Source organism: Mus caroli, unplaced genomic scaffold, assembly GCF_978045245.1.
Source record: "Mus caroli unplaced genomic scaffold, Mus_caroli_1 scaffold_17, whole genome shotgun sequence".
NCBI classification, from domain to species: Eukaryota; Metazoa; Chordata; class Mammalia; order Rodentia; family Muridae; genus Mus; species Mus caroli.
The window spans coordinates 89,166,765-89,188,039 of NW_028227272.1; positions in this window are offsets into that span (position 1 = coordinate 89,166,765).

Here is a 21,275-nt window from a genome sequence, read left to right on the forward strand (position 1 = left end):
CTTTTTTTTTTGAGACAAGTTTGTCTGTGTAGCCCCTGCTCTTCTGCAACTCCCTCTATAGACCAAGCTGGCCTCACATTCTGTGGGGATTAGAGGCGTGCGCTGCCTCCACCCAGCCCTGCTGTTTCCTTTTACCTTTTGATTCCAGTATGTGCTATTGCTTAAAATCTTCTCTAAGTTTCATATTCCATTTATTCCCGCCAGGATACCAACCCCATGAGGGTAGGGATACGCTGTTTGTCCCCTGGCCTATCCTATGAAAGAATTCTAGTACACCTCAGGTGCTCACTACAGCGCTGGAAGCAAAGGCCTGGGGTACTGAGAAGAGATGATTTCTTAAGGCATGAGGTGGTGTCGAGGATTGCATGGAGCATCTGAATTGATCTCCCACTCTCACGGGACAGAGGATGGAAGGAAATATATCCCCCGTGTGAAATACGTGAGCGAGACACGGAAGTCAACACCCCGTGTTTCTTCTTGGTTTCGTGTTCAGTCACTGAAAGGACGTTATCATTTTTCCAACAACTTGGTGAATTTGCCTCATTTTCTGATTGGAGCTGAAACCGTTTCCCTGGCTGGTCCAGTCTTTCCCCACTTTGCTTTCCAGCAGCTTCTCTGCTAGGCCTGAAACCCACCACACTGCAGCTGAAAAGGTCAGCTCAGGGACTTTGGGAAGGTCATAGAACATTTGCCTCTCAGGAAGGGAGAGGCTAATTAGCATTCCTCCTCAGACCACAGGGTGGGAACAGACCTGCTGGTAAGAACACATTCTGCAGGACAGACCATTGCCCACCTTCAGACAAGGGAAATTGTCACCTTATTCCCTAAAGACCAATCAGTTTAAAGGGTGCATTGTTCCACCAATCATATTGTGCCTAGTTGCTAATGCTCTATTCTGCCCCTGGAAACCATATAAAAACTCGCTGAACGGGGTGCTGGGGGTCGCCCCCTCTCCTTCAGGTCTGGGACAACCCCAGTGCACTGGAACAATAAATCCCTCTTGCTTTTTGCATCGATCCCAGCTCCACGTGGTTCACTCAAGGGATCCCCAGAGAGCTAAGGCTCCCCTGAGTCTTACACAGCTTTCCCCATCGAAGTTACTCTCACGTGTGTACATTTATCTGTTTATGCTCAGGCAGCCTGCCTTCAAAACTCTGCACAAAATAAATCTCTTTCCTTTATAAAGTAGTCACTGAAGTATTTCATGGCAGTTGTTAAAAATAGACCAATATAGTTCCCATTCCGGGCCTCTTTGGAGGGTTCTGTGTTAGTGGTGAGTGAGGTCACTTAGGGAAGAGACTGGAACAGACACCAGTAAAGCAGGCATGTGTGACATGCAAAAATCACCAAGAAGATGGGAGATGGAGGAATGGGTAAAGCAGGCAAGAAGGTTTGCTAGAAGTGTCAGAGGAAACCTCCCTGGTGTGTTGCCTTTGGCCCATCGAAGAATCCTCTAAGAAGGGGAGTCTCAGAAGATTAACAAACTGTTTGGCAATTGTGTTATGGGACAGATTTCAGTGGCAAGATGGGTTACTGTGCTGGAGCGGGAGGTCAGAGCTAGCTCACAAGATCTGATTGTTGATGTTTTGGAAATTTCGGGAGTTATTATCAAAAAAAAAAGTTGTAAAAAACACATTTTGTAAGCTTACAGCTAAATAGCTTTTGGTCTAAAACAAATAGAGTAAGTATTCCAAGCTCTTCTCTCTCTTATTGTCTCTTTACTATCTAGATCTGAGGCCTGAGTGTTCCTCTGCAGTGAGCTTGGGGTAGTGGTGTTCAGCCAGGCTGCGTTGGCAGCTTGAGCTCAGCTGCAGCAGAAGTGTTTACCCCAGGGCAATTGGCAAAGGGAATGAATCGGGGGTCTTCTCTCCAGAGAGCTGGGTTAGACATTCACCTGTACTCCACCATCTAAGAAATGGATATTCCATTGCCTGTGTCATTGCGATTGGGGGCGACGCAGGAAGGAGCCACTGCGGGTGGTAGCGTCGTTTCTGGAGACAGAAAGAATCCTGGTAAGCTGGGACCTTGAAGAGATAATGACTCAGGTTCCACAGCTAAGCGTAGGGAAAGACCAGACCGCTGTGCGCAGATATAGGAAAGCTGTGTCTCCATCCTAAGATGGTGAGAGCTTTCTGGCTCGTGAGTCCAGACTCATCGGTCCTGCGTTCGGTGTTCCTCCCTTAGCAAAAGGTTTAAATCTCTCCTGGAAATCTGATGGGACAGACCACACCAGCTGCCTGCTTCCCTCACACGGGCTCTTCTGGACGTGTCTGGACAGATGTTTACGCTGAGTGAGACGGTTGGTTCTGAGTCAGCAGGTCAATTACCCAGGTGTGGACAATGGTGACAGGAAGTCTGGGAATTCAATGTAAATGTCATCAAATTAGGTTAAACTCTGAGAGCCCCTGCCTCTATCCACCCCCTGGCTTGGCCTCTCCCCTCTCAGGTATGTGTGTTTCCTACAGTGGAGAGCAGCAGGATTTAGTCACCAGGTAAGAGAGACCCAAGGGGCCTGGAGTTGGGGCGAGGAGGCAAGGCAAACACACACACACACACACACACACACACACACACACACACACCATGCTGCAGAACGCATATTCTGACCTTTGACCCCTCCTGACCCCTCCCAAGCTTCATAACCGTCACTGTCACTCCCGGAGACCACTAGATCCTCCATTACTTTCTGGAGTTCACTCCCAAAGCCACTTCCTCCCAGTTAGCCTTTTGGGTCATTTCCAGCTTTCTTTAAATATGTGACAGGCCTCAGACATCTTTTTACAAATATGTTCTTGTTTCCTTGGAATTACTTCTCGGGACATTTTCCCCCTTGAGGCCTGACTGGGTCAGAGAGGAGGGGGACGGTTTTATGGCTTGTGACAAACTGCAAATGCTTGGAAGCTGTTTTTCCCCATTTACAGTGTCACCAGGAAAATCTGGGCTGCCTGTTTCCCCAGCCCACCAACAAGTTTGTCATTTTTATTTGTTGTTGATTTTTTTTTCTCCCGCTGTTTCCTAATTGCAGAACAATCCATGTGGCTGGGGAGAGACAATTAGAAAGAAACGAAGAAAGAAGAAAGGGAAGGAGGGAGAGAGAGGAAAGGACAGGAAGGAACGTGGTGCCAGGGATACGGACGGTTTGAATAGAGGGCAGAAAGAGTGGAGAAATGTCTTATCATTCAAGTGAGGCAACAGGAAAATGCAGGAGGGGTTAGGGCTTTTAAAGGCTGGAAACAAAAGAAAAACACACGCACACACACATACAGACACACACAGACACACACAACACACACAACACACACATACGGACACACACAGACACACACAGACACACACAACACACACACACACACAGACACATATAACACACACGCACACACACAGACACACATAACACACACACACACATACAGACACACACAGACACACACAACACACACAACACACACAAAACACACACATACGGACACACACAGACACACACAACACACACGCACACACACAGACACATATAACACACACGCACACACACAGACACACATAACACGCGCACACACACAGACACATATAACACACACACATACAGACACACAGACACACATAACACACACGCACACACACATACAGACACACACAGACACACACAACACACACAACACACACATACGGACACACACAGACACACACAACACACACGCACACACACAGACACACATAACACACACGCACACACACAGACACACATAACACGTGCACACACACATACAGACACACATAACACACACGCACACACACATACAGACACACATAACACACACGCACACACACATACAGACACACACAGACACACACACACACACATGCACACACACATAAACACACAAACACACAGATACACACACATACACAGCACATATACCACAGACACACAGATACACATAGACACACACATGCACACACAGATACACACAGAGAGACACACACAGACAGAGACACAGACACACATGCACACACACACACACAACACACTGAAGGTAAAGCGGTGAAAAGCCTTGTAAAAACGAAGCGAGAATGGAATTTGTTTTGCTTTTCCCTTGGCACGTTACAGCACACATACGATGCAAAAAGAATGAGTGGAATTACTAAAATTTGGTAATCAGCTTTGTTTTTGTGTCTGTGAAGTGTGTTAAGACAAACACAACAAGTGGGGGGTATCGTCTGTCCTCTGGGGTCAGACTCTGTTTCCCTTTGACTAAACAGAACCTGAAGCGAGCAGGAGCATCAGGCGCACTGTTGAGCTGAGCTGGCTCCTGTGGTTTGAACAGCACTCCATACTTGAGCGTAACCCTCAAAACCAGCGTGTGGACATTCCTGGTGTTTGTCACCGACTACAGAAAGATCCAGCACATTCCTGTAGGAAGACAGTGTGTTTTATCTTTGTTATGTGGGGGATATTTTAATAAGATTCCCTCTAGGGATAGTGAGATGGCTCAGTGGTAAAGACAGCCAACAACCCCTATGACCTGAGTTTGATCCGAAAGGCTGACATGGTGGAAGGAGCTGTCTTCATCCAACCCCCACAAGCAGGCTGTGGTCCACACATGAACATGTGTGTGCACACCCACATAGCCACTAAAATAAAATGTAGTAAATTAAATTTTTCCCCTCTAAACTGTCAAACTCATGTTCCAGTGTTACAGAGGATCCTGTCAAAGGAAGTGGCTGGACAGAGCCACTGCGTTATTTTACAAATCACACTTACGTCCTGGGGATAGGAAGATGTCTCTCGGGCTGCTTCTGTTGTGCTCTGCATCTGGCTGTTTAGATCATGGGTTTTAAGTCAGTGACGACTAGAGGAACTGCCCGTTATTTCTAGTCTTTGATTTAGAGCACTGAGATTTCCTCGTACGTATATGTGCTGACCAGCAGTGTGCTACTCTCCAACACAGACAGCCTGATCTGCAAAGTTCGGCATTGTGCAGAGAGGCACATTCCAGGTAAGCTGGCTGAGAGCACAGCGTTAGCCTGCAGTACAACAATGGATTCCTCCTCACTGGGTGGAACCGAGTTCTCCAAGAAGGGAGAAGTTGTTTTTCTCTGTTTTAGCCCATTCATTTTCACTACCTCATCCCTTGGAAATGGTCCCATCTTGGAGACCTTTTTAGCCTGGTCCTCCTCGCTGACTGGGGCTCCTCATCTGGAACCTCTGCTGGTCTTCCCTCTTTCACCTATTGGTTAGAGCGGGAGCTGAAGGGTCCCTTCTGTGTCTGCCAGCCCAGGGGTGACACTCCTTCCTGCTGGTGCTCTCCACAGCATCCTCCTCTCTGAAGCTCAGATTCTGCATCTCCTCCTCACACTCGTCCACTGCACAGGCGTATCTCCCTGGCTGCCGCCACCATCTGGCGGGTCCCAGGAACCCTCCCACTCCCCAGTGTTTTCAGCTCAGTTCCCATCCTCCAGTTCTTCTCTGGGTTGTCCTGACTTACTCCATGTGTCCCTGGCTGGCCTTACTCTCCACACCTGAGCACCAGGCTCAGCCTCTCTCACAATGCCCGTGAGCTCACCTACTGCAAGCTTTCCTTGCTCCCCTTGAAGGAATACCACCCTCATCTCTCCACATGCCACACTGTGCAGTGCTCTCAGGCTTCCTAAAAGGCCACACCAGTCTCCTTCTTTGTGTAGGTCCTCTTGGCATCTCCCATAACTGAGACTCACTTCCCTGTGTTGGGTCCATGACGTAACAGTGTGCTGAGCAGTCTCTGGTTCCCAAGAGCCCGGGTTACATTTTCAGAATGTCTGTGATCTACCTGGTATACACAAGCCTACTGCTTAAAGAGTACACTCTTGGAACTTACCAGTAAATCAATCACATTGAAAAATTTGAAGAACTTCTTAGGACACAGCTTCCTAATTATTTTCCCAACTGCTTGGTGTCCTGACAGCATTTGTATATTGTGTTTCTATGGCAGAAATATATTAAGGTGATATACCACTATGTGTCTCTTCCTGATTGCCCATTCTGGGAGGTCATGCCAGTAGCTGGAGACCCACTGTTCAGAGCCTTGAGACTTTGGGAGTGTAAGTGCCATGTCTCAGTTTCTTTCTGTTCTTGCCCAAATGGCCCCTTACTATTTGCTAGATTTGCTTGGTTTCAATACAAGAGTCATAGAAGATATAAATCATTTTACATTGGTTCTATGGAAACACTCCATATGGTGCTTTCTCGTTCCTCAAGAAGGGCTATTGAACATGCCGGCATACATCTTGCCATAATGCCTTAAGGCACTGAGGCTACTCAACTCACAATAGAAACGCATGCCAAGTGTAAGCTCTTGCGATTACTTTACCAGGCCAAGGTCATCTGATATGGTGAAGAGAAATTAAACCAGGCCAAACTGGAAAGACCACAGCACAACTGAGGCTGTGACAATCTTATTGAGAACAACTGGATTTTTTTTTATCCCTTTATCAGAAACGGAAAATAATGGCAATCACCAGGATCAATACGGCTGTAGTTGCCAGGATACAATGACATTTGCAAGTTATAGGAGGTACACGAGATTAATGTCTAAGAGCAATTGTCCTGTCGGGCTTCCATGCTTCCTTGACTACTGAGGGGACATACAGAGAAACACAACGTGGTGGAGGCTTCCCTGAGGGAGTGCATCAGCCTCTAAGGAGCCGGAAGGCACATGCAATAGGACTTACATTCTATAGTCAGGAACCCATCTAACAAAAGCCTCCTTTATCATAAAGAATTAAGGATCTCATGGAACTGACATTGTCCTGAAAGTGACAAACAACACCAGCATAACACTAAAACCCTCTGAGTTGACCTACTGTGTGCTGGTGCTGTCTCTGCTTCTCTTACTGGGACTTTTTCCTTTTCTTCCTCCTACTGACCGTGCCTCTGCCGGCTCCCTTGGTATAAACTCTTTGCTTAGCTAACAGCATTCACTAAGTCTTCTCTTCATCATTTGTTCCCTGTGAGAACTCTCTTGTACTGATTTATTTATCTACTCCTAAATCCTTTGTGTCCTGAACCATAAACCAAGTACTTAATAAACTGTGTTCTAGTGAATCGCTTCCATCCCCAGTGCTGTTCCAATGCATTCTCTGTTGCTGTGACCAAACGCTCTGACCAAATGCAGCTTAAGGGAGGAAAGAATTTGGTTGGCTTATCTTACAGGTCCTAGTTCATCACTAAAGGAAGTTGGAACAGGAGCTCAAGCAGGAAACTGAGGCAGAAACAATAGAGGAAGAATGTTTGTTGGCTCACCCACCGCTCACGCTTAACCAACTTTCTTTATACAGAGCAGGACCACCTGCCCAGGGGACTATGCCACTCAGTGAGCTGGGGCCTCCCACATCAATTAACATTGACGGCAATGCCCTAGACATTCCCACAGGCCACTCTGACCTGAGCAATCCTTCAACTGAGACCACCTTCTCAGAGGTCTCTAGACTATATAGAACTGACAGTTAATGCAAACTAGGGCACACATTAGTCAAGATATCTATCCTCTTGGAATCTAGTGGCTACTGGGCCCTCTTGCTAGCTTCAGCTCTGGTCTGTATGGTTCACTGATGTTGGATGGATTTGTTCTGCTTCTGCTAACAGAGTCATGGATGACAGACATCATCCATCACTTTACTTCAGCATTTACTTTGTGTCTCGGAACACCACCACCACTCAGTAAGTACTGGGAACTCAAGGACTAGTGATAGTGGCAATTCTTGTTGTTTGTTTTATGGTGCTTGGGGTGGAACCTAGGCCTCTGGATCTAGGGAGGGAACCCAGGGCCTCTTACATGCTAGGAGGGAACCCAGGGCCTCTTACATGCTAGGATGGAACCCAGGGCCTCTTACATGCTAGGAGGGAACCCAGGGCCTCTTACATGCTAGGAGGGAACCCAGGGCCTCTTATATTCTAAGGAGGGAACCCAGGGCCTCTTATATTCTAAGGAGGGAACCCAGGGCCTCTTACATGCTAGGAGGGAACCCAGGGCCTCTTATATTCTAAGGAGGGAACCCAGGGCCTCTTATATTCTAAGGAGGGAATCCAGAGCCTCTTACATGCTAGGAGGGAACCCAGGGCCTCTTACATGCTAGGAGGGAACCCAGAGCCTCTTACATGCTAGGAGGGAACCCAGGGCCTCTTACATGCTAGGAGGGAACCCAGGGCCTCTTACATGCTAGGAGGGAACCCAGGGCCTCTTACATGCTAGGATGGAACCCAGGGCCTCTTACATGCTAGGAGGGATCCCAGGGCCTCTTACATGCTAGGAGGGAACCCAGGGCCTCTTATATTCTAAAGAGGGAACTCAGGGCCTCTTACATGCTAGGAGGGAACCCAGGGCCTCTTACATGCTAGGAGGGAACCCAGGGCCTCTTATATTCTAAGGAGGGAACCCAGGGCCTCTTACATGCTAGGAGGGAACCCAGGGCCTCTTACATGCTAGGAGGGAACCCAGGGCCTCTTACATGCTAGGAGGGAACCCAGGGCCTCTTACATGCTAGGAGGGAACCCAGGGCCTCTTACATGCTAGGAGGGAACCCAGGGCCTCTTACATGCTAGGATGGAACCCAGGGCCTCTTACATGCTAGGAGGGAACCCAGGGCCTCTTACATGCTAGGAGGGAACCCAGGGCCTCTTATATTCTAAGGAGGGAACCCAGGGCCTCTTATATTCTAAGGAGGGAACCCAGAGCCTCTTATATGTTTGGGATAGAACCCAAGGCCTCTTGCATGAGAGGCCAACACTCTGCCACTGATTTTAGTCCCCAGCTGCCATACATAGTAACCACCATGGAACCTCATAAAAGACACCTTCATTAAAGTTGCACGAACCCTGTTTTAAGTGATGAGTGTGTCTCTTTTAAAAGTAGCAACAAACACTAGAAACACAGGAGAAACTCGTCTGGCGTGAGGAGCAACAGGGGTTTCCTTGCCCCAGCGAGTCTCTGTTTCATGCTTGACAGCCCCTACACTGGGCAATTATGTGCCTGGAGAATTCCTGTGTGGTAAGGGTGGCGCATCGTACCACACACATTGCGTGGTCCTGTACCTCTGCTGTGAAGAAGGGCTGTCTGCCTGTCAGAAGGGGGACGTGCTTTGTTGACTGCTCAGATGCACAAGCCTGCCCACAGTCCTTGATTGAGTTGATGAATTGGGAAGACTTCTTTCATTTGTTGTATTTGTTCAAAAATATCACCATGAAAGAAATCTGCCTGGCAGGGGGAAGCGGGGAGGTGTGGGCAATCTACGTGGAGGAGACTTTATCGCCCTGTGTGCCAACTCCGTTACCATGAAGATGGAAAGAGAAAGGTACAGCGTCAAGTGAGTACTTCTACAAGTCAGACCGAGAACCAAGCCGTTCCCATGGCTACCGTGATTACCGTACCTTCTTCCCACCAGCCACCGGGAAGCAAGAACAAAGGGCTGGTTTAGATCATCCTGACTACATTTGTCCCCTTATTGCCTTCCCACAGAAAGGCAGCAGAGATGTCAGGCTGGATAGCCACCATGATACGGGAAAGAGCCAGAACTGGTCTTCCTGTAGATGAGGGGATTGAACAGACTGCATCACCTCTGAAGGCTGGGTGTGTCCAAGAATTCCTCCATAAACGCGGCGCACATCCATCCACATGCTTGGCTTTAAATATCCTAGGAAGGAAGCAGCATGGGTGTGATTAGTACTGCTCTGCTATTGGCAGAGCAGCTAAGGCTGAGAGTCTCGAGAATATCGCCCGACCGCTATGGTTGCCCAGGAGAGATCCAGGATGCCAAGCCTGACTCTTACTTTTAAGCCCATCATGAGCCAGCAGACACCCACCACCTTGATAATCTCCCAACAGCACCTCAATGCCCTACATTTTAATACACTTCTGTCTAACCACCTCTTCCAGACATTGCAGGAGGAAACTGCTGTGAAAGACACTGGGGTTTGCATGAAGCTGATCACCTTGAACCCCTCAAATGACTGCTCTGTGCCCTGAAGGCTGGTAGGTCTGTCAGAGGAGATATGAGCATTGATGGTACCCACCTTGTGGGGCTTTGAGAAGATCAACAGGGAACTCGAGTTAGTCTTTTGAAAACTAAGTTGCCACAGGCATGCAGGACTCCATGGAAAAACATAATCCTTGCCTCTCTGAGGAGACTTCTAGGGTTGCTGGTGAAGACAATTGGCGTGCCTCACTCTTAGACACTGGGCTTTGGTTTTCTCTGAGTTTGACCTGCATTTTCCACAAGAAGGGAAGACACACAGTTGTTCACTTTCCTTGACGGAAAAAAAGCTTCCAGAAGACGCTGTGGCCATTTGTCTGGAAACCTTGCCATCATTTGGAAGACGAGAACCAGAGAAAGTTAGTAACTCTGTAAAGCTGTAATGTCTGATGTCAGGCCCCACCCATCTACGTCTGTCTTTGAAGAGACATCAGTTTGACCTTCCAGTCGCTGTCACCAGCGCAAGCGCCTGTTTCTCTTGTCTGTGGGAACCTCTGGGTGCATGCTGTGTCTTAATAGAAAGTGGGAGTGTAGGCATACATATTTTTACAACCTACTTTTAATAAGGGCTCAACCTCTCCTTTAGCCCACCTAAAAGTTATTAGGACCTGGGGGAAGAGGACCTATTCAGCAATAGTTCTTTGGGGGTGAGCTCTGTTTTCTTGGGCAGCAGTTCAGTCCTGTAGCAAACACCAAGTAGGACTCAGCAGCTGCAGTCCAGTCCTCTAGGCAGGCAGACAGCAGGCTCCAACTGGCCTGAGGTGAGGCTGTGGAAGCAGCAAGCTGCCGCAGGAACCTCACGAGCAGCTCTTGGGTGAGAGTTTCTCTGTGTCGGAGCTGGCACACATTGAGCTCAACAGCACTATGTAAGGCGAACCAGTACCTGGATGTCATTAGTGAAGAATATCGAGATGGAGCAAACCAAAGCTCAATTCTGTCTCCCACTGTCTGTGGGGTTACATTTATACTCCTTCATCACAGGTCCTTCCACGTGTGGTCCTTCCACGTGTTTACTATATCAAAGCATCCTCTCACCCGTGTCTGCTTCAGGAAAACAGTCTTTCACATGTTTGCTTTAGCAAGACATCCTTTCACCTGTGTGCACCAGCAAAACATCATTTGACCTAACTGAATTTCCAAAGAAACTAGAAGTTTCCACTTCAGGAGAGAGTAGGAAAGATAGGGCTGAGTGTTCATCCAGTATATGTGTGTGTGTGTGTGTGCTTGTGTGTGTTGTACATGTGTCTGTGCTTGTGTGTGTGTAAGTATGTGTGTGTACATGTGCGTGGAGGCCAGAAGTCAATCTCACGTGTCATTCCTCAGCATCTTGTTTTGTGAGACAAGTCTTTCCCTGGCCTGCAGCTTGCCCACCTAGGCTCAGCTGGTGGCCAGCAAGCCCCAAGGATGCTCTTATCATTGTTTCCTTGGCACTGGGATTACAAGCTTGCATCTCTATGCCTGGCTTTTAAAGTGTGGGTTCTAGGGTTTGAACTCAGCTCTTCACGCTTGCACAACAGGCACGTTCCTGACTGAGCTACATCCCCAGCCCTAGTTGGTCCCACTGTTACCCAGTCAGATGTGTGGGTGACTCTTCTGGGATTCAGCATGTGTCTACAGGGTAGGGCCAAGCATCCGATCCAGTCTCAGTAATAGGTTTACAAAATAAAGATTTTTTTCTTGCTCCTTTTTTTGCAAGCTGCTCCTGTCCCTTTCCCCATGGTGTCTTGTGGGTAGACTTTCCTTCCGGCTCTCTTTCTGCAGTTTGAGCATTTGTGGCTCCTCAGGGGGGAGGGGCGGTAAATAATTAGAATTGTTATGCCAGGATGCAAAGACAAGCCTTGAAATATAGACTTCATTGAGAAGGAGATGAATTTTTAAAATTCTTCAACACGAGAAACCAAGGCTGGAAGTCTCACATCCTCAATTATTTTTTTCACAATTACAGATGAAACAGATTTCAGCCAGTGACAGGCAGGCCTTGTGCTCTATTACTCCAGGGCAGGGGAGGATATAACATGCAGAGAGAGTTTGAAGCCCATCCTAATAGACTTGGCCTTGTGGGTACATAGAGGGAAAATCTCTGGGTCAGGATTAGGGGCCTTGATCATACTCCTCTGTATGTAACATATCCAGGTGGCTGTGTGGAATTGTCATGAGCATGCAAGTCAGAAACGTAGATCAACACGTTTGTGTCATTCTGTAAGATTTTATTGAATAACCGAGACTCATAAGCTATCTTGGTTTTGTTGGCTGCAGTATGCTAAGTAGTCCCAATCTCCCTTGATAGTCAGCCAAGGCAAACACAGGTTCTTTTATTCTGATCTAACTACTAATGTTAGTCTTCAGATCTCTCTCTCTCTCTGTATCTCTTTCTCTCTTACCGTGTGTGTGTGTGTGTGTGTGTGTGTTACAAAATAGCTGAATATAGTTAAAGAAATATAGCTTAAGGAGGTGACTTTCCTGAAAGGCAGAAGCAGGGAGAAAGCACAGATGCAAAGCAAGCCTCTGTTGGAATCATGTGATTAACCTCTTATAGATCTACTGGGTGGGTCAAAGCTAAGTCAAGTTGAGGTCAAGTTGATCTGCCCACGTGAAGAGTGTGATTGTGGAAGCCGTAGAGACAAAGGGATGGGCTGGGTCTCGATGAACCATCAGAGGGTGGACAAATGGAAGGCAGTTCAAGATGAACTTAGCAGTAGTAGTGTGAAGCCTAGCTGAATACCGGGGACAGTTGGGTGTTCTCTGCCAGCAGGTCCCTTGATGTGCACACCAGGTGGCCACACTGCAGGTTGGTGGGAGCTGTTGCTTTTTTTTAAAATCTGGCATGTTTGATTAGTTCTCAGGTCTGGTTTTCACACCGTGATTTTAGTATGTCCATGGGTTCATATGGTCCCAAGCTGCTCTGATGAACCTGTGGAGTGATAGTCTATTCACTTTGGGGAATACATCATTAGTCAGCCTGTGCCTCGTGGTTGGTGCTGGACATGTGGTGGCGTTTATGTGGACAGCGAAGTTCAGAGTCCCTGTGATCCTTCAATCCAAATGGAATCAAATGCCATTTGTAAAATGGAGTCCTTCAGGACAAGACATAGCTTGAAAAACTATTGCTTCACACAATATGGAGTAACTTTTAGAGTGGGGAACAGCTTGATTTCAACCGAAGCCCAAGGCATCATGGTTAGTGGAAGGCTGGCCTGGGTACATTAAAGAAGAATGTCTGTGACACACTCTCACTGGAACCCATACAGAGGAAGACACATAATACCACATTGGTGGTGATCCCCACTTACCTGTCTGTCATCTGACCACCTGGCTGGGCATTGAGGAATTGTCAGGCGAAGGACTCCCAATTGTCCCAGGAGCTTTGGCTTGGCACAGCTTGTTACCTTTGGTATGTAGTCTGGACTAGGTCCCACCCTTTGCTTCTGGGCCATTTCCTGAATGATATGGAAGGCTTAAGGCTGGGCTAACAAGAACAGGGGAGGTTAGAGATCAGACCCAATGCTAATAACCACCCATAGTTGATGGTTGGGGCACAGGGTGGTTATTGGTAATTTGAAAGAAACAAAATGTATATCTCTTGAAAAGACTTCTCAGGATGTGCCAACACCATCCTGGGTCACACAGAAGTAGAACCGAAGCCTAGCCTCCTCTTAACCCATCATCAGCTCCAGCTCAGTGGGCACGCCATGGGCGTTCATGAAGAAGCAAGTAGAAATTGACTTTAAAATATGGCTGGGAAGCTCTCGAGTGGTGAAGTCAGATGTGTCTTTTCTTTCTAAATCATGGCAGCCATTCACCTTTCCTTCAAACGCTTGGCTGGTGTCTTAGTCAGGGTTTCTATTCCTGCACAAACATCATGACCAAGAAGCAAGTTGGGGAGGAAAGGGTTTATTCGGCTTACACTTCCATGCTGCTGTTCATCACCAAAGGAAGTCAGGACTGGAACTCAGACAGGTCAGGGAGCAGGAGCTGATACAGAGGCCATGGAGGGATGTTCTTTACTGGCTTGCCCCCCCTGGCTTGCTCAGCCTACTCTCTTATAGAACCCAAGACTACCAGCCCAGGGATGGTCCCACCCACAAGGGGCCTTTCCCCCTTGATCACTAATTGAGAAAATGCCTTACAGTTGGATCTCATGGAGGCATTTCCTCAACTGAAGCTCCTTTCTCTGTGATAACTCCAGCTGTGTCAAGTTGACACAAAAATAGCCAGTACAGCTGGCATACTGGAATGAAGCCTGAACTGTCCTTTAGAGACTATTAGAATCTGAGCTATCTTCAAGGAGATTGTACTTTAGATAAGCTGGCCGGATGTTCAAACTGAAAGGAGAGAATTTAAGTGGGGAAAGCCTGAGATATCATTAATTGGCCGGACATAGCTGCTCCAGATACCACAGGTTGGAGTCTTATGAAGAGTACCAGACGACACTGCGGAAGAACTGAAGAACAACCTCTCTGTGCCTCTGTCAACATGATATACGTGTGGCCTTGAGATACCTGTATCGTCTGTCTCCTTACCCCCAGCAGACATTTTAGACAAAGAACCCAAATTCTTGGGGGATTCTCTCACAAGTTCTATCTACTCAGACCTCACAGCTGTTGTGGTTAATATTGTGCCAAGCTAAAGCAAACAAATTGGTTATTTCCTGGGCTCTGAGATTTCCATTTTAACTAGCAAAGCTTGGTTAAGGCAATTGAAATCCCTCTACAGTGTCCTGTGTTCCCTCAGGAAACTTTCAGTGACCTGTTACTGCGATTCTGGTCTATCCATAGAGAGGAAAACCTCACAGCACGTTATCTGTCCACAGTCATCCTGACTTCTCCCTGGTGTATTTAGCTAAGACACAACTTATTGCTAGCTAGCATATTCCTTGATCTCAAGGGTCTATGTTTCCTTTACTTCTTGTTTCTTTTTAAAAAAGATTTACTTTATTTATTTTATATATATGGGTACACTGTAGCTGTACAGATGGTTGTGAGCCATCATGTGGTTGCTGGGAATGAAGGTTGCTTGCTCTGGCCAGCCCTGCTCGCTCTGGTCCAAAGATTTATTTATTATTATATCTAAGTACACTGTCACTGTCTTCAGACACTCCAGAAGAGGGCTTCAGATTCCACTGCAGATGGTTGTGAGCCACCATGTAGTTGCTGGGATTTGTACTCAGGACCTCTGGAAGAGCAGTCAGTGCTCTTAACCGCTGAGCCATCTCTCCAGCCCCTACTTATTGTTTCTTAAACCTCCTGTTTTCTCTAGGTACTTCCTGTTTCCCCTCACACTTTCTCTGGGCAGGTCTATGATCTTCTGTCTCGCCCTACACAGATGAGTAGGGCGTTAGGTCAGGGCTCCCTCAGTCATTGGGATGGAACTAGCCCAGGCCAAGCACTCCAGCTTTCTGGGCCTGTCACGTGTCTGATGGTCTCTGGGTTTAGTGCAGGACAGGTAAGACCCTGAAGCAGTATGAAGGGACTCATTCTCCAAGGTCTCTTCCATCCTTCACTGCAGGCATCACATGGTGACCTTTTCATTAATGATCTTTGTTGTTACTTATTTCCTGTAGAGACTGTGTGAGCGAGGGGCTTGTGTGTGTCCTCTCCCTCATCATGCTCCCAGGGCCTACCGGATTGCCAGGACTGCAGACTGTGCCCACTGTGGATCTTTTAAGTCACTGTGTTGAGACAAAGAGGGAAATGATAAGTGGGGGGAGACATGCGTGACACAGTAATGACTTAAGACAAAGGGAAGGGGAGCAGAGAGGCCAAGCCCTACCTCAGAACTCTCTTTGCCTTTTACCAGGTGCGTTCTCTCATCCAGGGCAAGCGAGCTCGGCCTCTCCAGTCCCAGGTAGAAAGGGGATATTCATACTGTCACTTTCCCTTTGTAACATCGAATTATATGAATTAAAATGGTTGGCTGGAGCAATTCACGCCCATCTGCCAATATAGCACAGGCCATGATGCTCATGTCCCTGGGGAGACCTTCATTGCTGCTACATCCGCCTGCGCACTTCTGACTCCACTGTGTGCTCCCAACATTTGGGATAGGCTACGATTTTAAGATATGATGGTGGTGCATGCAGGACCCACAAACCAAGTCCTTTGAGTCCCAGAGGGAGTATGTGAGTGGACTCTAGCTGCCCCGAAACCTGTGAGACCCTTCCTCACAAGATCTCTATGGCACCGATTCTCAGTTAAACATCATGTTTGAAGGCTGTGTGGCTTCTCCGTGTGTCCCAGACTGGTGCTTTTGTGATCGCTTGAGGCGGTCTCTGCGGCAGATAAGGATGAGAGCAGCAGAGACGACTACGGCCCTACTCGGATTACTGAGCCAGGAGGCAGCTGGGGACATGGAGGAGAAAAGTGAGTGGGTTTTATGTGCTTTCTATGGGATTTTCAATTTTTCTCATAAGATAGAACTCTCCTTAAAACATTAATATACACCAGACTTTGATAATGTTGCTTTCTCCATAACTCAACATAGCTTCCATCCTTAAGGTTTATTTGTGGGGTCTGCTGAAAGATGGGTGTGAGCTACTAAACACCACAGTTTTCTTGCGAGGTGGAGCTAAAATGATAGCCAGGTGCCAGGCATTATCAAGCCTGAAGCCCTTTTTCTATCACCAGCTGATATTCACTATGGAATTTAAATAAATATTTACTATATTGTTGAGTTTCTGTGGGGCAGTTGTCACTGAGCCGCGGGACAAGTCTGAAATATTATTGCTCTTTGGAAAATATTTCAGAAAGGGCCTTTGCCCTTAATCCATGTCAAAATATATACAGAAACGAACCTATGCTGTTTCTTGCCAGAATGCAGGGGTTGCAGTAGAAGTGTGTGCCCTGGGAGTGGCTGCCAATGTGGGCGCTGCCAAGGAGTCAGCGGACCACAGCCCCTCAGTGTCGCCAGCTCTGGTGGAGACAAACAGGCCTGCCTTCCACATCCAGAACTTCTGGTTCTTGGCCAGAACCTGGGGTGGGTTGCAGTGAGGGTGGGGTGTCAGGGAGCCTGCTTGGGGCTGGAAGATGAATGGTTTCATTAGTTCGACGGAGGGGGAGGGAGGTGGGTCCCGGGGCTTGCAAAATACCATATCTTGGCAAAAATAGTTTGAAAAACAGGAGATTCCTGGAAAGCAATAATGCTGACAGCGGACAGAGTGTTTGGGGCCTGCCAAGCTGCAGAGCAGGGTTTTGTTCCAGTGTAGCAGAGGTGTAGGGGGCTGAGAGAGAACTGGCTGGTGTCTCTCGCTCATGGTCTGTCTGTCTGTAGAGATGACTTGGCGGCAGACAGGCCTTTAGCACCAATAGAGGTGTGTTTAGAGCCCTGGCCTCTGCTTGAGAGGACTTGGTCTCCCATCCCAGGCTATGCTCACCTGGTTCCCCGGGAATTGGCCTTCATACAGTGTGCATCCGACCTCGGGGCCTTCAACTTGCATTTAGCTTTCTTTATTCTTCTCCCCATTCTAGGCTCAGCTTGCTCACCCTCTTCTCCTGAATGAACCCTTGTCACCCAGGCCTCTGGCCTATGCCTAGCTCAGTCTCAAAGTTCACTACACCAGGGCTTTTTCCCAATATGATACATGGGTCCCATCTTCCTTTTAGGACTTCCTGGAATCCAGAAGCTCATTACTTAGAAGGGTGAAGGCAGACCTGAAATGGCGGTAGGAGGCCTCTGGCAGCCTCTGGTTGCTAGTGCCTTTGCCCTTCTCCATGGAGGTCCCCCTGTGGCCTCTTCTGTCTTATGAGATCACAAGTACTCAGGATGGACCTGGAAGGAGTAGGGTGTTCCCGTGTCCCCAGGAACCAAAGCGTAAGTGGCACCTGCTGCCTTGGTGGGGCGGGGTGAATCCTTTATGGAGGAGTCGCATTTGAAGGATGGGGTCATAGCCACAAGCCAGAGTAGCCAATCTACACTCATGCTGCAGGTCCTTGGGGACCCCCATGAACTAGGGAAATTAGTCTCCAAATAAAATAGGCAAAAATGGGCTTATCAGCTCCTCGCTTCAAATGCTTCTTCCAGAACACTGAGATAGAAGTAACTGGTTTTCTAGGTCTTTCTCTTATCCTTGCTCCATTCTAGCTTGTGAGGGGTATGACGAGACAAGGGAGGGTCTGGTAAATAGGGGAGGGTCTAACCTTGTTGGGTACTTACTGTGTGACTAGTACAGACTGAATTATGTCTCTGTCAAATCTGTACATTGACAGCCTGATGTGCAGTGCTTTTTTGGACGAGACGGTATCCAGGGGTAACCGAGGTGGCAAGAGGTAGGGTAGCCTCCCGTCCAGCCTGCCTGGTGTTGTCATAAGAAAGGAGAATTAGGTTTTGGACACGCAGAAGGATGACCATGCACAAATGCCAGAAGAAAGCATCCATTGGCTAGCTATGGAAAGTTTTTAGGATAAACAACCATGCCAATGGACAAGTAGCCTCTCCAACTGTCAACAAGTAAATTTCGGTTGGTCAAAGCCAGCCCACCTGCGGTAGTTGCTATGGCAACTGGGACCCCTAATACCACGATGTATTCATGATCCGCATGAATAGTCCTATGCCATCTTGAATAATCATCTTCCTCAGAAGATACTATAAGTGCCACTCACCTAAAGCCTGCACATCTCCTCACTCTCTTCAGGGTTGCTGAGCTACAGAGAGAATTCCGACAAGGAGCGATGCTAACCATGCATCCCATGGTCTAGGATGGGAAGGAACATACAGGCTTGTTCCATGTGCCCAGGAGTCCCTGGGTGAGTAGGAACAGAGGCAAGAGATCACAGTGGGCTCTGCCCGGGAGCTTTTATCCTCCAGGGGAGTAGGACTTGGTGGGTGATAGAGGAAAAGTATTTAAGGCCACCTGTCCCTACACTCAGTTCTACTGAGGTGGAAAGGACCAAGCACCAGCATGGTTTCCCACAATTCCTACTTGTGGTCTCTGTGCACATAGAGAACCCAGGCTTTGTGGCTTCATTCAGAGGGTCATAGGAACAGCTGTGAGCCTAGAAGGGATTCCCCCCAACCCCCGACACACACACACACACACACACACACACACACACACACACCATCTGTAGTCTCTGAAAAAAAAAATGCAGCCTAGAGCCTACCCCAGAGAACCACTAGCAGTGGCCGGCAGGTCTAGTATAATATGCAAAGATTGAGGTAATTAATTTTAATTGAAAACCTCTAGATGCATTTCCGGCAATGATGGTCTCCAGATGACCCCACCCCCAGGCCTACTGGATACTAAACAGGAAAACGTGTGTGCTTTATGTATGTGTTTCAGGCAAACTCCCCTTCCCTGATGCAACCAGCCCCACATCTGCTAACACTCACATGAAAGGTTCTGCGAGACTCAGATCTACAAAAACTGTCCGTTCTGGCAGACCGCCTTCTTCTATGAAAATGTGGCCTCAAAAATCACTCCCAGGTTTTGGCCCCAACTGACTTTCCAGGCAACTATAATTGGTGGGATTCAGGGCACAGTCGTGAGGATTTTGAAACTGCCTTTGAAAGTTAACTGCTGATGTGGATCTCCCAACAAGGGCTTCACGGAGAACACTGTAATAGTGTGGATGATGGGTACCTTCTAGAAAATGCTGTAGTCAAGTAGCACAGGAGAACAGAACCTGGATGGTAGGTGGCCAGTACTCATTCTCTCCCTAGCATCCCTTGCTTTGTATGACTAACGACCCACTCTGCAGATAGCTCTCACACAGCGAGTCCCCTCTCTGTCTCTCTCAGGCCAGGAACAGAGGAAGCTAATAGGCTCTGGGTGAGATAGAAAGAAAGGTCTAACTCCCGGCCTGAGCTGTGTTAGCATTTCGAAGCTTTCAAATCTGCAGGTTGGCTGTAGATGTGCGATGCTATGGAGACAGCCACCAGTGACGTGTTCCGCACACCCCCTGTCCATCCGCTTCATAGCATAGAGCACCCCACTAATTTTATCATCTCCACACAGCTTTCTCTTCCACTGGCCTGTCTCCTGACAGTGGGTCATCACTCAAAGTCACCCTGGTCAGAACCTCAGCTGCTGGGCATCTCTCCGGCTCCCTTCTTGTGCAGCCCTTCGTTTCAATCTGGATGCTGCTTGCCCCAGCCTCCAGCTTTTAGATTCCCTTTCAGGCTGTCGAGAGGTTGAAGCTCTGATGCCAAGTGTCTTCATCAGTGTCCTCTGTGGCTCTGAGGAGACACTGTGACCACAGCAACTCTTAATATAAAAGAAAGCACTTAATGAAACCGTTTCAGAGGTTGAGTTCATTATCATCATGGCAGAAAGTGTAGCAATACGGCAGGTAGATGTGATGCTGGAGAAGTAGCCAGGAGTTCTACATCTGCATCTATAGGCAGCAGGAAGAGAGAGCCACTGGGCCTGGTTTGAGCTTTGAAAACCCAAAGCACACCCCCAGTGACTCACTTCCTCCAACAAGGCCACACCTCCCAATCCCTCTCAAGTAGTGCCACTCCCTGATGTCCAAACATTCAAATATATGAGCCTGTGGGGACCATTCTTATTCAAAACACCACACCAGAAAAGAGGAGGCTCGAAAGAGGCCAGGAAGTTGAAGGGAGAGTTTATTCACTGTGGGCAAAGGACATTACATAGTGCTAGACAGGCACACACCATCCGGGACCCACAGGCTGTGCACAGACAGACACAGACAGACACAGATACACACACACACACACACACACACACACACACACACACAGGGACAGAGACACACATCATCTGGGACCCACAGGTAGACACAGACACAGACACACAGACACACACACAGAGACAGAGAGATAGACAAAAGAGATAGAGACAAAGACTGGCACTGGCACACAGCCCTAGGATAGACACATACACAACCAGGCTGGCAAAGGCCAAGACCGGATCTAAAAGCTTCTGACCTCCAGGCCATATTTAGTACAGATCACACAAAGATGTCATTTAGCTAGGAATGGTGATATAATAGATTGCATTCACTGCTCTCTTTTTGGGACTCCACTGTAGGCCATTTTGTGCTGACTCAGAGCCCCTCTGGATGCCAAGCCTTAGGCATCTTGGTTCATTCTGGACATCCATCCTAATGCCCTGCTCTCCAAACACAGACCGGTCTGTGGGGTTGGTACTCTCTCGGCTCCCTACAACTATTGCACCTTGTCCCACCACTGCCGCCTCTGGACTGGTCTTCATATCTCTGATTTATCTTCTTTTCTAATTTGCTTGTTCTCACATTTCTCAAATGTTAAAAGAAAAATTTTGCCAGATACGGTGGTGCATACCTAAGAGA